Genomic DNA, 12,341 nt, shown 5'->3' on the forward strand with positions numbered 1-12,341 from the left:
CCCAGCACACAGTACCTTGTTGTAGAGTTTGTTACCATTATTATGACTCATCCTGTAAAACTGAGATACCCTATGTAAATTTTGTAGCCAAAAAGGACATTTATTGACCTGTGCTGCTGGGCATGGCCTCTTCAGTTCTGTGAGCAAGAGGAGAAGCATGATCTCCCACTCCTGATCCATATGGAATGAGATTCCCAATGTCAAGAAGGTAATAGTCCAGGTAGGATAAGGTAGAAGGAATGTTGGGCAAGTAGAAGCGATAGGTGTCCACTCTATATGCAGAAAGGCTATAGGAATCATAAAGGAAAAGAACCAAGAAGAGTGGTCCCCATGATCAGAAGTACTGTTTTGTGAAAGAAGGATTAGTCTTGTTCCTTGTATTATAGAGGTTGAAAATGGGGCACTTGGATAGAAGTTGCGGACATCCAATTCCTCTAACCCAGAGGAAACAAACAAACTAGAATTCTAAACTGGGGAGCTTCTCAGTTGGTTAAGTGCCTTCGGCTCAGATCATGCTATCCGGGTTCTGGGATCGAGCCCTGCATAAGGCTCCCTGCTTGGTGGGGAGTCGCTTCTCCCTCTCCCTTGCTGTGCTCTCTTTCTCTCAAGTGAATAAACAAAAAAAAAATATTTAGAATTCTGAAATGGAATGAATTGTATCATAGGGGTGTGAAATGCCTGTTGCTGGTAAAGACTTTTAAACAGAGGTCTAAAATTACTTGCTAAAGAGGAGGTCAATGTAATAACAGATAGGGAGGGATAACAGTAAAAATGTCTAATTCTAGGACTCCTGCAAATGTGGGACCTTTAGAAGGCATTGTCAGGTCTTTGAGACCTTGCTCTGCTAATTATGGTTGTTTGGCACTCAGTACTCCAAAATTTAATAGAAAATGTTGACATTTTTATTCAACATTTGATTTCCCTGAGCTATAGTTTGGATGGGATTTTATTTTGTCTTTCATATTTAACTACATACAGTCTGATCCATATCAATGCTTACTGGAGACAAGAAAAGTCCAGAAACATTGCTAATTCTTAGAGCTCATTTTGCCTAATAATAGCAGCTGTCTAGAGAACTAGTAAGTTTCTGGCACGATACCTTCCTTAGATTCTGGCATCAATAAATTTTACTGAGAGAACAATTTGGTTTATTAATTGATCTTATGTTAGTGAAATAAATTAGCTCATCAGCAATGAAAATAAAGTCCTGGCAGAGAGTAAAACAGGAATTGGAAACTTGGTTATTGTGTATTTTTTGCTCAAATATGTATTCAGTATGATACATGCCTTAAATCTTCTATGGAAATAGGCAGTATGTAAATTAAATGTCCCTGTCATTTTAGACATATTCCAGCCACTATTATTATAAAGAGGTCTGTTTTGTTTCTACCTTGGTAATACTTTGCTTATAATTTAGAGTCAATTTTCAAAAATAGAAATGTTGGCATGTTTAAACTTTATTTGAATGAGAGAGGTAAAATTGATAAAATAACTATTATGATTGTCCAAGTAGGAAACAGGTAAATAAAGTAAAATAAATAAGTAAAAATAGAAAAGAGTTAAATAAGTAATCAAACATGATTCTTAGTAAAGTTATTTAAAATCATCTTAAACTATTTAAATGATTTCAAAATAGATTATAATTAACCTATCACAAGCTCTTTTTATAAAAATGAGAGCATAGGATAAGGACTAGGTTTAGATTTTCCTTTATTATAAAAAGCCAAGTTAAATTCTTAAAACAAGCAAATAAGGATCAGAAGATGAAAGGAATCCCATTAATGACTCAGCAAATAATTCTTACAGGGCTGTTACAAGTCAGTTTCCCAAACTTCACATGTTTATATTATGACATGATAAAATGAATCATGACTTTTACAACTCTAAGAATAGGGAAAATGATCTGATTTTATGTCTTATTTTCTCTGATTTCATTTTGCTCAACTCTAAACATGTTATTCTAGGGTTTGAAGAGAGAAAAAATAAAGCTCTTTGTGTTTTAAAAGGCTTATTTATAGCTTCCCTGCAAAACAACTCTTGATTATTGGCAATAATTGGCAGGATCATGGCATATGTAATTTAAATACCATAAAGTCTCTAAATAATTCTTTTTAGATTTGTGATGTGATAAAGAATGTCATTGCATCCAATATTTCTGTCATTTTTTCTCTCTCATCCTGAGTTAAAATTAAAATCTATTTGTAATATAGGGAGAGAAGACCCAAAAATGTGGTAAGTCATGAGAAATGCCTATTTGGAATTAAAGTCTAGGCCATAGCTAAACTAAAAACTTTGTAATTAGATAATCATTAAATGATCTGTCTTGGAAAACATACATGCTGTGAACTCATGGTACAGCCTACCAAGTTGAGAGTAATATCAAAAGAAAACCATCTATATCATGGATCAGAGAGCACAAATAGGAAGTAGTAAAGGCAAATAAGCGACTTGAATATCTTGAGGTTCTAATTCTTTTTTGTGATTACAATTACTTACCTGAACAAAACATGATTTTTACCCAATAGCACTTCCTTATTAAAAAAAACCTTACATATATAATCCAGTAATCATTGAACATCATTTGATAATTGCATATATTTTAAAACTGTGTTTTGAAAATGTAGTCAGTTTCTTCAAACATTTTAATACAAAATTCATGTATTAGATTGGTTGTGGATTCCTCTGCTTCTATGTGTTTCTTATGAGGTTTCTAAATTTCTAATAGCCCTTAATCTATTGAGTTTTTGATCTTTCTGATCAGTGGGCCCCAAACATCAAAATCACATGTGGAATTCTGAAATATAGACACTCTCAGACTTCATTGTAGACCCACTGAAGGAGACTATTCAGAAGTGGGGTGCCAAGTTATATATTATTATTATTTAAAAACATTTTCTTGTGAACATTGTCATTTTTTTATGTTTGGGAACACTTGATCCTGTACAACTCTTAGGACACTTACTGTGTCTTAACGTCACGGTCATTTTTGTACATTTAATTAAATCTTCTTTATCAGATTGCAAGCTTCTGAACAACAATGCTCATATAACATTATATTAATGTTGAGCTTTTAAAAATTTTCTAAAATAACTTTCGTGTGTTAAACATTAAAAATATTTCTATGACTGATTCTAGGTTGTCTTACCATAAGTAAGAGGAATATGAAATAGCTTTTAAATATGTAAATCATATTATAATATAATAAAATGTTTTTTATTCCATTTATAATTGTTAATACCAATTACTCAGATTCCTTGGAGGGCAGTTTTAGTCATATCTACTGGCTTTCTTGTAGTCAGTGCCCAACCCACAGAATTCTTTTATTTATTTATTTTTTATTTATGATAGTCACACACAGAGGGAGAGAGAGAGAGACAGGCAGAGACACAGGCAGAGGGAGAAGCAGGCTCCATGCACCGGGAGCCCGACGTGGGATTCGATTCCGGGTCTCCAGGATCGCGCCCTGGGCCAAAGGCAGGCACCAAACCGCTGCGCCACCCAGGGATCCCTATAGAATTCTTTTAATAAAGTCCATTAGTTAAATTTCTTTTTACCCTTTGCTGTGTTTAAATAGCAAATACGATTCCATGTTGAATTTAAAATATAACTCAACATTTTCACATGATGAAGGATTTTTTAAAGAATTTTTTTTAAATTTTTATTTATTTATGATAGTCACAGAGAGAGAGAGAGAGGCGCAGAGACACAGGCAGAGGGAGAAGCAGGCTCCATGCACGGGAGCCCGACGTGGGATTCGATCCCGGGTCTCCAGGATCGCGCCCCGGGCCAAAGGCAGGCGCCAAACCGCTGCGCCACCCAGGGATCCCGATGAAGGATTTTTAACGTTGTTTTGTGAAAGTTATGAAAAATCCTGGGAAGCCAACGAAACAAGTCATTGAGCTTGAGTGAGTGAGTGTGTGTGTTTTGTATCACCACCACTGTTACCACTAACTTTCCTACCATCATTTACTATATGCTGACTGTGATATGCTGACTGTGATAAAGGTGCTTTTAATATATAAGCTCATTTACTCTTATCTTTTTTAAAGATTTTTATTTATTTATTCATGAGAGACACACACACAGAGAAGCAGAGACAGAGGCAGAGGGAGAGAGAAGCAGGCTCCATGCAGGGAGCCCGATGTGGGACTCCATCCCAGGACTCCAGGATCATGCCCTGAGCCAAAGGCAGACGCTCAACCACTGAGCCATCCAGGCGTCCCACTCATTTAAGTCTTTATAAAATTCTACTAGTAAAAGGTTTTTCTGCTATGTTCCAGTGCCTGTGTTTGGCCTTGGGGAAGTCAAGACAAATAGGACCTGGTCATTACCCTTGAGTTTATAGTCTCATAGAGGGCCCTCAAAACATTTCATCTTTTCTTCCATGCTCTTAAAGTTATTTTTTCCTTTAACAAGTTTATTTTTTTAATGATCATCTGGACTAGTCTTTAATGCCATTTAAATATACCCAAGAAAATTGTTCTCAAGCTTAAAGCATAAAGAACATAATTGAGAGACTATATTAGGAAGAGATGGGCACATTTTGAGCCCTTACTATGCATGATTTCATTTAATACTCACAACAAACTTGTGGCATGTATTTTATATAAGATTTATGAAGGGGAAAAATGAGGCTCATAGATGTTTAGAGAGAATGCCAAAGGTCCCCTAACTTGTAAGTAGAAAATGCCAGGATTTTAATCTTATCCGGAAGCATCCAAAGCCTTTACATTTCCTTTGGAATCATGCCATTTCTGTCTCTCACATGGTTTTGGTGCCTGATTTCTTGTCTGGCAACCATGAAAAAAGGAGAGTTCTCTAGGTAATCTGGGATTTATACAGCAGCAGCAGCAGCAGCAAGTTTTGCTATTATATGAGGTAGAGTAGTAGAATCTATATTAAAATACTTTAAAGATGTTAACGTAAGACATAGCAAAACCAGACTTAAATAAACTTGTTTCTGACATCCATCTCATAAGAAATGCTGCTAAACCTATTTGTCAATTCCTGGCAGCAGAATCCGGACTTACTAGTCATTCACAAATCCACTTGATTCAAGGGTTTCTCTAAATGATGACCTGGAAGACTTATTAGCTTGAGACTTTATGACATTAATATTAGTTGAAAATGGCTAAATTTACACCATGAAATGAAGACTATAGACATTTACCTGAAGCAATCATAAATAAATACTATCAGGCAACGTTTGACTGAAATGTCTAGTACTGATTCAGTAACTATTGAGATACACAGCCTTAGGGGGCTGGGAGAAAACACCTGCTTTTGGTCTCTGGATTTCTTTTCCAAATTTGTGAGTCCTTCTCTTTATTCATGCTGTTCTTGTCTCACTCTGGTTTGGTTCTTTGCATCAAGGTTATTATTTTATCGACAAGAAATTCTTGGGCTTTGTCCATGTGATTATTATTCAGAGGTCACTTTAAGTACAGAGTGTTTCTCTATTATCTTTAAAGGGGGGTTACTTCTTCTAATACACTTTGTGTTAGATAATTTCCAACTTAGTTCTTTGATATAGCACTCTAGCACTGCCCTGGACTATTATCCACTGCCCTCATGTTCTTCTCTGTGGTAAAAGGAAAGGATTTTACTTTCCACAGAAGAAATTCCAAATAGAAATCCAAATTAGAAATGGATCTCATGTTAGGCAGAACTACAGAAGCCATGTTATCTTGGGCTTAATATTCTGGCATGGCTTCATTCACATAGGCAGTTCTGGAGTTTTACTCTAATCTTATTTCTCCTATAATCCCATGGGCTGAAAAAGCAAGACTTTTCTTTAAGAGAAATGAAGCTTTATTAAGATTTGTTCCTTTTTAGTTGTCTTATGTTGGGTCACCAGGAAGCAGACTCTGAGACGGAGATTGTACTGCAGGAAGTGTATTAGGGATGCTTTGGAATCCACAACTGTGAGGAAATGTGAAGGAAGGAAAAAGGATTGGGTAGAGGGATGTGGTGTGGTCACAACAAAGCCATGGTCACCAGACAGGTAGCTCTGCAGCTCAAGTATTGAACCCATCAGAGTTATATTCAATTAGGGCGAGGGTCTGAGTCTTCATACCTCTGCATTTTTATTGGTGGTAGGCTGCCCTTGAAGTTGACCTTGAGTGAGGGAACTCTTTCAGTGGAGGCAATTCTGGAAAAAGGTTGACAGCCGAGAATTGTTTCAATAACTAAGGAATAAATCCTTCATTGCTAAAGACAGGATCTTGGCAGCACAATGCAGCATCCATGACACTAGTATTTCATGAAGAAGAAATAACGACATAGATTAAACCAACCTTTCTCAACCTTTCAAAATCATTCCTCCTCTTGATAAACATAGAATGTGGCTCTGATATGTCTGAGGGAGGGCTAGCTGGCTTTGGACCGATAATCTGCACACGTTGCATATTTCCATTGGATGAAAGTATATTACACCCTGATATTTATTAGGGGATATGTATTTTCTTTCCCTTCTAATTTTCCTTCTCAGCCACCCCTATCCAAAGTCTGAACTGTAACATTTTCTGATATTTTCTTCAAAATACCAGGATAAAATCTGCACAGCAATGTTGTGTTATCCCTCCCTCTTTTTGTACATTATTCTATAATATCCAGAACATTTGCCAGCACCATACCAAATGCTCACAAAAGATCAGGTGATTAATATGAAAAGCAGGAACCAATAGTTAGTATCTACTTTTACTGTCAAAGGCTTTTAGTAGGGGTCTACATCAAAAGTAAGGTAGATGAATAATCAGAACCTAAATTGAGTTTTTTTTTTGGTCCTGAAAAAAATTGAATTGCTACTAATTATGAGATCAAATGGCATAAATAGCTATCACAGACATATTATAAAGGAATCCATGCTAAAATATGAGGATTACTAATTCATGCCAGATAGAGGAAGGAATAGATGGTGTGGGTGAGAGAAAATTAATTCTAAAGCAAAAGACAATGACTGTTAAAGGATCAGAGCAGGAATTGATGATGAAAGCAGAAACTCTTTATAAATTTCTGAAAGCACTTGATATATTCACCAGCAAGCATTCATTGTTTATGATGTGCTAGGTGCCTGGGATACAAAGATGAATATAGAATGCTGCCTACTGTCAACCAAATTGTTTTCTGGTGATTATGCACAGAGAAAATGTGCAAAAGGGTCTCAGTGGCCACCTTAATATGTGTGTCCAGATGCTTACTCTGTTACTCCTCTAACTTTCCCACTTTCTACTCTGTCCCTATTTGAGATTAATATGATGTTAGTTAAATATATATGGAGTAAATGCAATTATATATTATGTAATAAGTATATTTAGATATCTCAGCATTCACTTATTAGCTCTGGGGATATCTATTACTGTGATCAGAAGGACTGGGAAGAAATTGACAGCTCTGCAATGAGAAGATTAGCCAGTTTTTATGTTAGTTTGTTGACCTTAGTGGCTGGAAGGGGGTATCCAGCACTAAAGCTGAGTAAGTCGAAATATTTTCAGTGTGGGCTAAGACATTACAAGGGTTTAGAAGAAAACATTCTAAAGTACCTTTTCTTATGAAGAAGAGGCTTGCACTTTTGAGTAAAGTGTAATGTAGTAAAATGTGAAAGAAGGGGATAAGTCAAAAGCCTCCATCACAGGGGTGCTTGGGTGGCTCAGTCAGTTAAGCAGCCACCTTTGACTGGGGTCATGATTTCAGTGTCCTGGGATGGAGCCCACACCCTGCTCCCTGCTCAGGGAGGAGTTTGCTTCTCCCTCTCCCTCTGCACCTCCCCCTCAACCTGCCCCAACTTTGTGATCTCTCTCATTCTCAAATGAATAAATTAAAAAATAATCTTAAAAAAAGGCTCCACCACTTATTAGCTATGTGAATGGGCAAGTTGTTTCATTTGTATTTGGGGCTAATACTTGACTTATTTACATGACCAGATCAAAGGACATGTATATATGAATGTACTTTGAAAACTACAAAGCACAATGAAAATATAATAAATTGTAAAATTATAGGCTACAAGATATCAAATGTGAGATGAAAAGGAAATCTAGGAGTCATTGTAGCTTGCTGCCTGCAAAACTGGAAGTGATGGGGAAGAAAACAACTGAAAAATACTTACAAGTGTTACTGAATAATTGTTTTAAATGGTGACAAGAATATTAAGCATCATCTGGAAAGGTATTGAGAAAAATAGCTATGACTAAACAAAGCCTCATGTATCTGCACCTGAGAAGGTGAAATTCTAAAATTGAATTTTGAGAAAAAACAAACATATGTGGATCAAAAAAAGTAACTGGCCATGAAGACAATCAAGTATATACACAGATGTCCACATTTGGAGTGAATAGAAATATTGACACAATTTAGTCTTGAAAAGTTGATGGCTAATATAATCTATGAATTAAAATGTATAAGGATCACCAAGATTAAGGATTGTAAAGATGTTTAATCATTACAGAAATACTAGATTTTAGGAGCAGCTATCTTTTGAAGTTTGAAAGGGATGCTGAGATAAAAAGTTAAAACTTCTACTTTATCCATGAGGTCACCCTGAGGGAGCACATGTACCAAAGATGGATGGATGGGATGGGAGGCGAAGAGACAGATCACCTCATATCCCTTCTTATTCTCCCTAGAGGAGGAGGAGAAATGGCAGAGGTAAGACTGGGCAATGTTTTCCTTCTAAAGTGTGAGGTGCCTCATTTCTGTGTTTTGCCCTGTAGTCTTTCTAGTTACCTGCTTCATCCTAGGGGGAATTTAAGAAGAGACTAGTAAGACTGGCAGTGTGGGGTTCGTGTGCCTGCCTATTCACCTCTCAGCCCTTGGGCACCCCCCATACCTGAGAGCATGCAGGGTCATTGGGATTACCTTGAATTCAGGGCCACTAGTAGTGTGCCTGGATTAAACGTCACCCAGAGACCTGGACATCAGTTAATGAATGAATCAGCCAATCATGGGACATGGCACATTCCCATGACCATTTCTCCTGTGCCCAGGGATAGGCTCACCTTTGGCCTGTGCATAGTCAGCCACTTCCTGGCAGGTTTCTTCATTAGTAAGATGTTTGTTTTCAGATGTTGGGTTCACAATAATGCGGCCCAAGGAGCCTTACTGTTAAATCACTTTGGATCCTTTTGCTTTTAGTTGTAATTACTTGGGCTTCTTTTATAAGAGACAACAATGTTTTAGTGAATAGTGGAGAGTAATAAATCTAACACAAATATCCCATAGCAATGCCTTCTTACTTTCACATACAGTTTAATGACCTTAAACCATGGTTCTGTGTCAAGTGGAGAGGTCCAAAATACCTGCCCAAATTACATATAATCAAGGGGCTTTGGCAGCTTAGGGAACTACAGTTATGCTGCCAAGTAAGAACATTTTAATTCATAGAAACCATAATTTGCTTTTCTTCCTGTATCTACTTTACATCATTTTGCCTTTTACCATCTAAATAAGGATTTTTCCAGAGTTCATATACTATGAAAACAATGTAACCATATTTCCTCAAATTGGATTCCATATATCTCAGTGCTTTGATGGCTTCCTGATAGTGTTTCATATAGAAGAAGTATTAGTTGTCAACCCTTTGCAAATAACAAGTAGATATTTGGTACATTCCACAAAAAAATATTATTGCCTTGATTAGCAAAGGAATCTTACAGCACATCTCATTGTTAGAAAGCCCAGTGCCAGACTCTAAAAGAAAGGAGGCACACTATTTCTCCTTATTTACTTGACAAATATTAATTGATCACCTACTATGTGTCAAACACTGTGCTAGGTTCTAGGAATATATCAGTCAACAAAATTCTGTTTTCAGAAAGCTGATATCCTAGTGGAAAAAGACAGTAAAAATGATAACTAAATTATATAATATGTTAAAAGCCAAACACTATGAAGCTATGGAGTAGGGGAATGGTGATATGGAGAGTCAGGGTGGGCTAGATCTTAAATAAAGTAGTCAACATGGGCTGCATTGATGAGGGAACATCTGCAAGAAAAATGGAAGATGAGTGTATTCATTTTCTGTGGTTGCCGTAACAAAATATCACAAACTTAGTGGCTTAAAACAACAGAGATTTATTTTCCCATAGCTTCCAAGGCTAGAAGAGGCTAAGTCAATGTTGATGGGCCATGGTCCCTCTGAAATCTTTAGGGGAGAATCCTTTGCCTCATCCTAGCTTCTGGTGGTTCTTGGCAATCCTTGATATTCCTTGGCTTGTAGCTACATTACTCCAATCACTGCCACTGTCTCTTCATATGACCTCTGTGCATCCTCTCCACTATTTATAAGACCATGAATCATGTTGGATTATGGCCCACCTTAATGACTGTATTTTTAACTTGATTACATCTAAAGATCTTATTTTTAAATAAGGTCACATTCACAGTTATCAGGAATTAGGATTTCAACATATCTTGAAGGACACAATTCAACCCACAAAAATGAGATAATCAGGTAGGCAAACTATTCGAGTTTTGAGTTAGGGTCTAGTACAAAAGCCCTGAGGAGGAGGCATGATGAGTGTGTTTGAGGAACATGAAGGAAGGCATTTTTCTAGTACAGAGTAAGTGAGGGGAGAGTGGAAGGAGGGTAAGGTCAGAGTAGAACCAGGGGATAGCCCCTGAGGGGACTTATGGGCCATTAATGGGGCTTGAGTTTTTAATACAGGTAAAATAGAGAGCTTTTGGGATTTGATTTTCATCTTTAAATGTTCACTCCAGCAACTATGTTGAAAATAAGTTATGGTGGCAGAGGGTGATGCAGGGAATCTGATTAGAAGTCTGTTGCAATATTCCAAGTAAAATTGGATGGTGGTTTGGATCAGGGTGCCAGCAGTGGAAATGGTGATAAATTAAAAGGTATAGCCTAGGGATTTCCTGATAGATGTGAATGTGCAAAAGAAGACTCAGGGATGACCTTCAAGGAGTTGTGCATGAGCAACTGGAAGGATGGCATTAGAGGCAGGATGAGAGGCTCAGTTGAAGTCTTGCAAAGTTTGGGATGCCATTTTAACTGGTGGAGATCTTAGATAATTCATTGTATATAAAGGTCTGGAGCTCATGGGAGACATCCAACAGAAGAGCTGCCTCTTGTCAGATGGTATTTATGCAAATTAGGAAAAGCCATCTCCTCAGGACCAGCAAAGCTCTGGACCAGGTCTCCACCTTCCCATCTGCCTAGGGGAGCCTTCATGCAGTGTTAACCATGCATGAAGAACAGGCCATTTCTTCCTTCCCTTCTCCATAGGAGAGCCAGATGAGTTTTCATCTCTTTCAGTCAGAATCACCTTGGACAAGGTGTGAGGAAAGTATGGGTATAAAGATAGAAGGCTAGAGACGCTGACACTAGCATATTCTTTCTAGGGATGCAAGGGTCTGTTCTTCATTGGCCTTGCCTGATGGTAAGAAATGCCCGTAGGAAGCCAGGAACTTCCCCATGGCTAAGGGACTGATCCAAACATGCAATTTTTTTTCTTTGTTTCCGTCAATGACATACACAGTTCAATATACTCTCATTTTAAAATTTATGACTGAAAGATACTTAACTGGTTATTTATGGACTGTTAGGATTACTAAGTTTTGGTGAACAAGTGCATTTCCAAGCTTATCGAGAACTCTTAACTCAGTATTCTGCTAAGAAGTGTGGTGCCCACTCAACACCTGGCATGCTTGCAAAGCCTTTTCTGTGCAAGTCTCCACATGGATTGTTGGATTTACTGCACATTTCAAAAAGGAGCCTTTGCTGTGAGTGTATTATGTGTTGCTCTGAGTTTGTCATGCTTGTCAATTGTTATTCTTTTGGTGTTATAATTAAAAATGACCCTTAATTTATCTTTCTTATTTTCAATGAAATCTATTATGGGTTTTGTGATTGAAGCCACAGTACAGAGTGAGTGATACATATTTAAAACAGAAGTACTTGGGGACTGGTTTTCCAATAACTAGACTTAAGACCACCAAGCATTGTGGTTCAAACAGAAATATGAATTATCTGTACCACCACTGCTACGGCATGGACAGACAGGTACACACAATACATCTATTCCTTGTCATATTTTATTTGGATAGTGGCACTTCATGTAGCACAGGAGGTGGTGGAAGGCAGCAGGCCATTTGGCTTTCACCCAAGTGGGTTAGAGTCAGTTGCTGCTCTGTTTCAGGGGCTGCTCTTATCCATTCCTCTTTCAGTGCTACTTTTTCTTGCTTTCCTTTTCCCATCTCCTCAATCACTGCTGCTCCAATTCAGTATTGAAGAGACAGAAAATTTCCACACCACAATGTCAGTGTTAAGAATCAGAATGGTAACAGCAGAAAAAGTACTGTCTGGGTATCTGTTGAATTGCATA

At 37.5% G+C, this 12,341-nt stretch overlaps 1 protein-coding gene across 7 annotated transcripts in view; it reads left to right on the forward strand.

The window, feature by feature from the left end:
- Nucleotides 1-12,341, forward strand: part of GRM1 (glutamate metabotropic receptor 1) — a 394,410-nt gene that overhangs the window by 36,331 nt on the left and 345,738 nt on the right. The window lies entirely within an intron of this gene.

The sequence above is a fragment of the Canis lupus genome, chromosome 1, assembly GCF_003254725.2.
Source record: "Canis lupus dingo isolate Sandy chromosome 1, ASM325472v2, whole genome shotgun sequence".
NCBI classification, from domain to species: domain Eukaryota; kingdom Metazoa; phylum Chordata; class Mammalia; order Carnivora; family Canidae; genus Canis; species Canis lupus.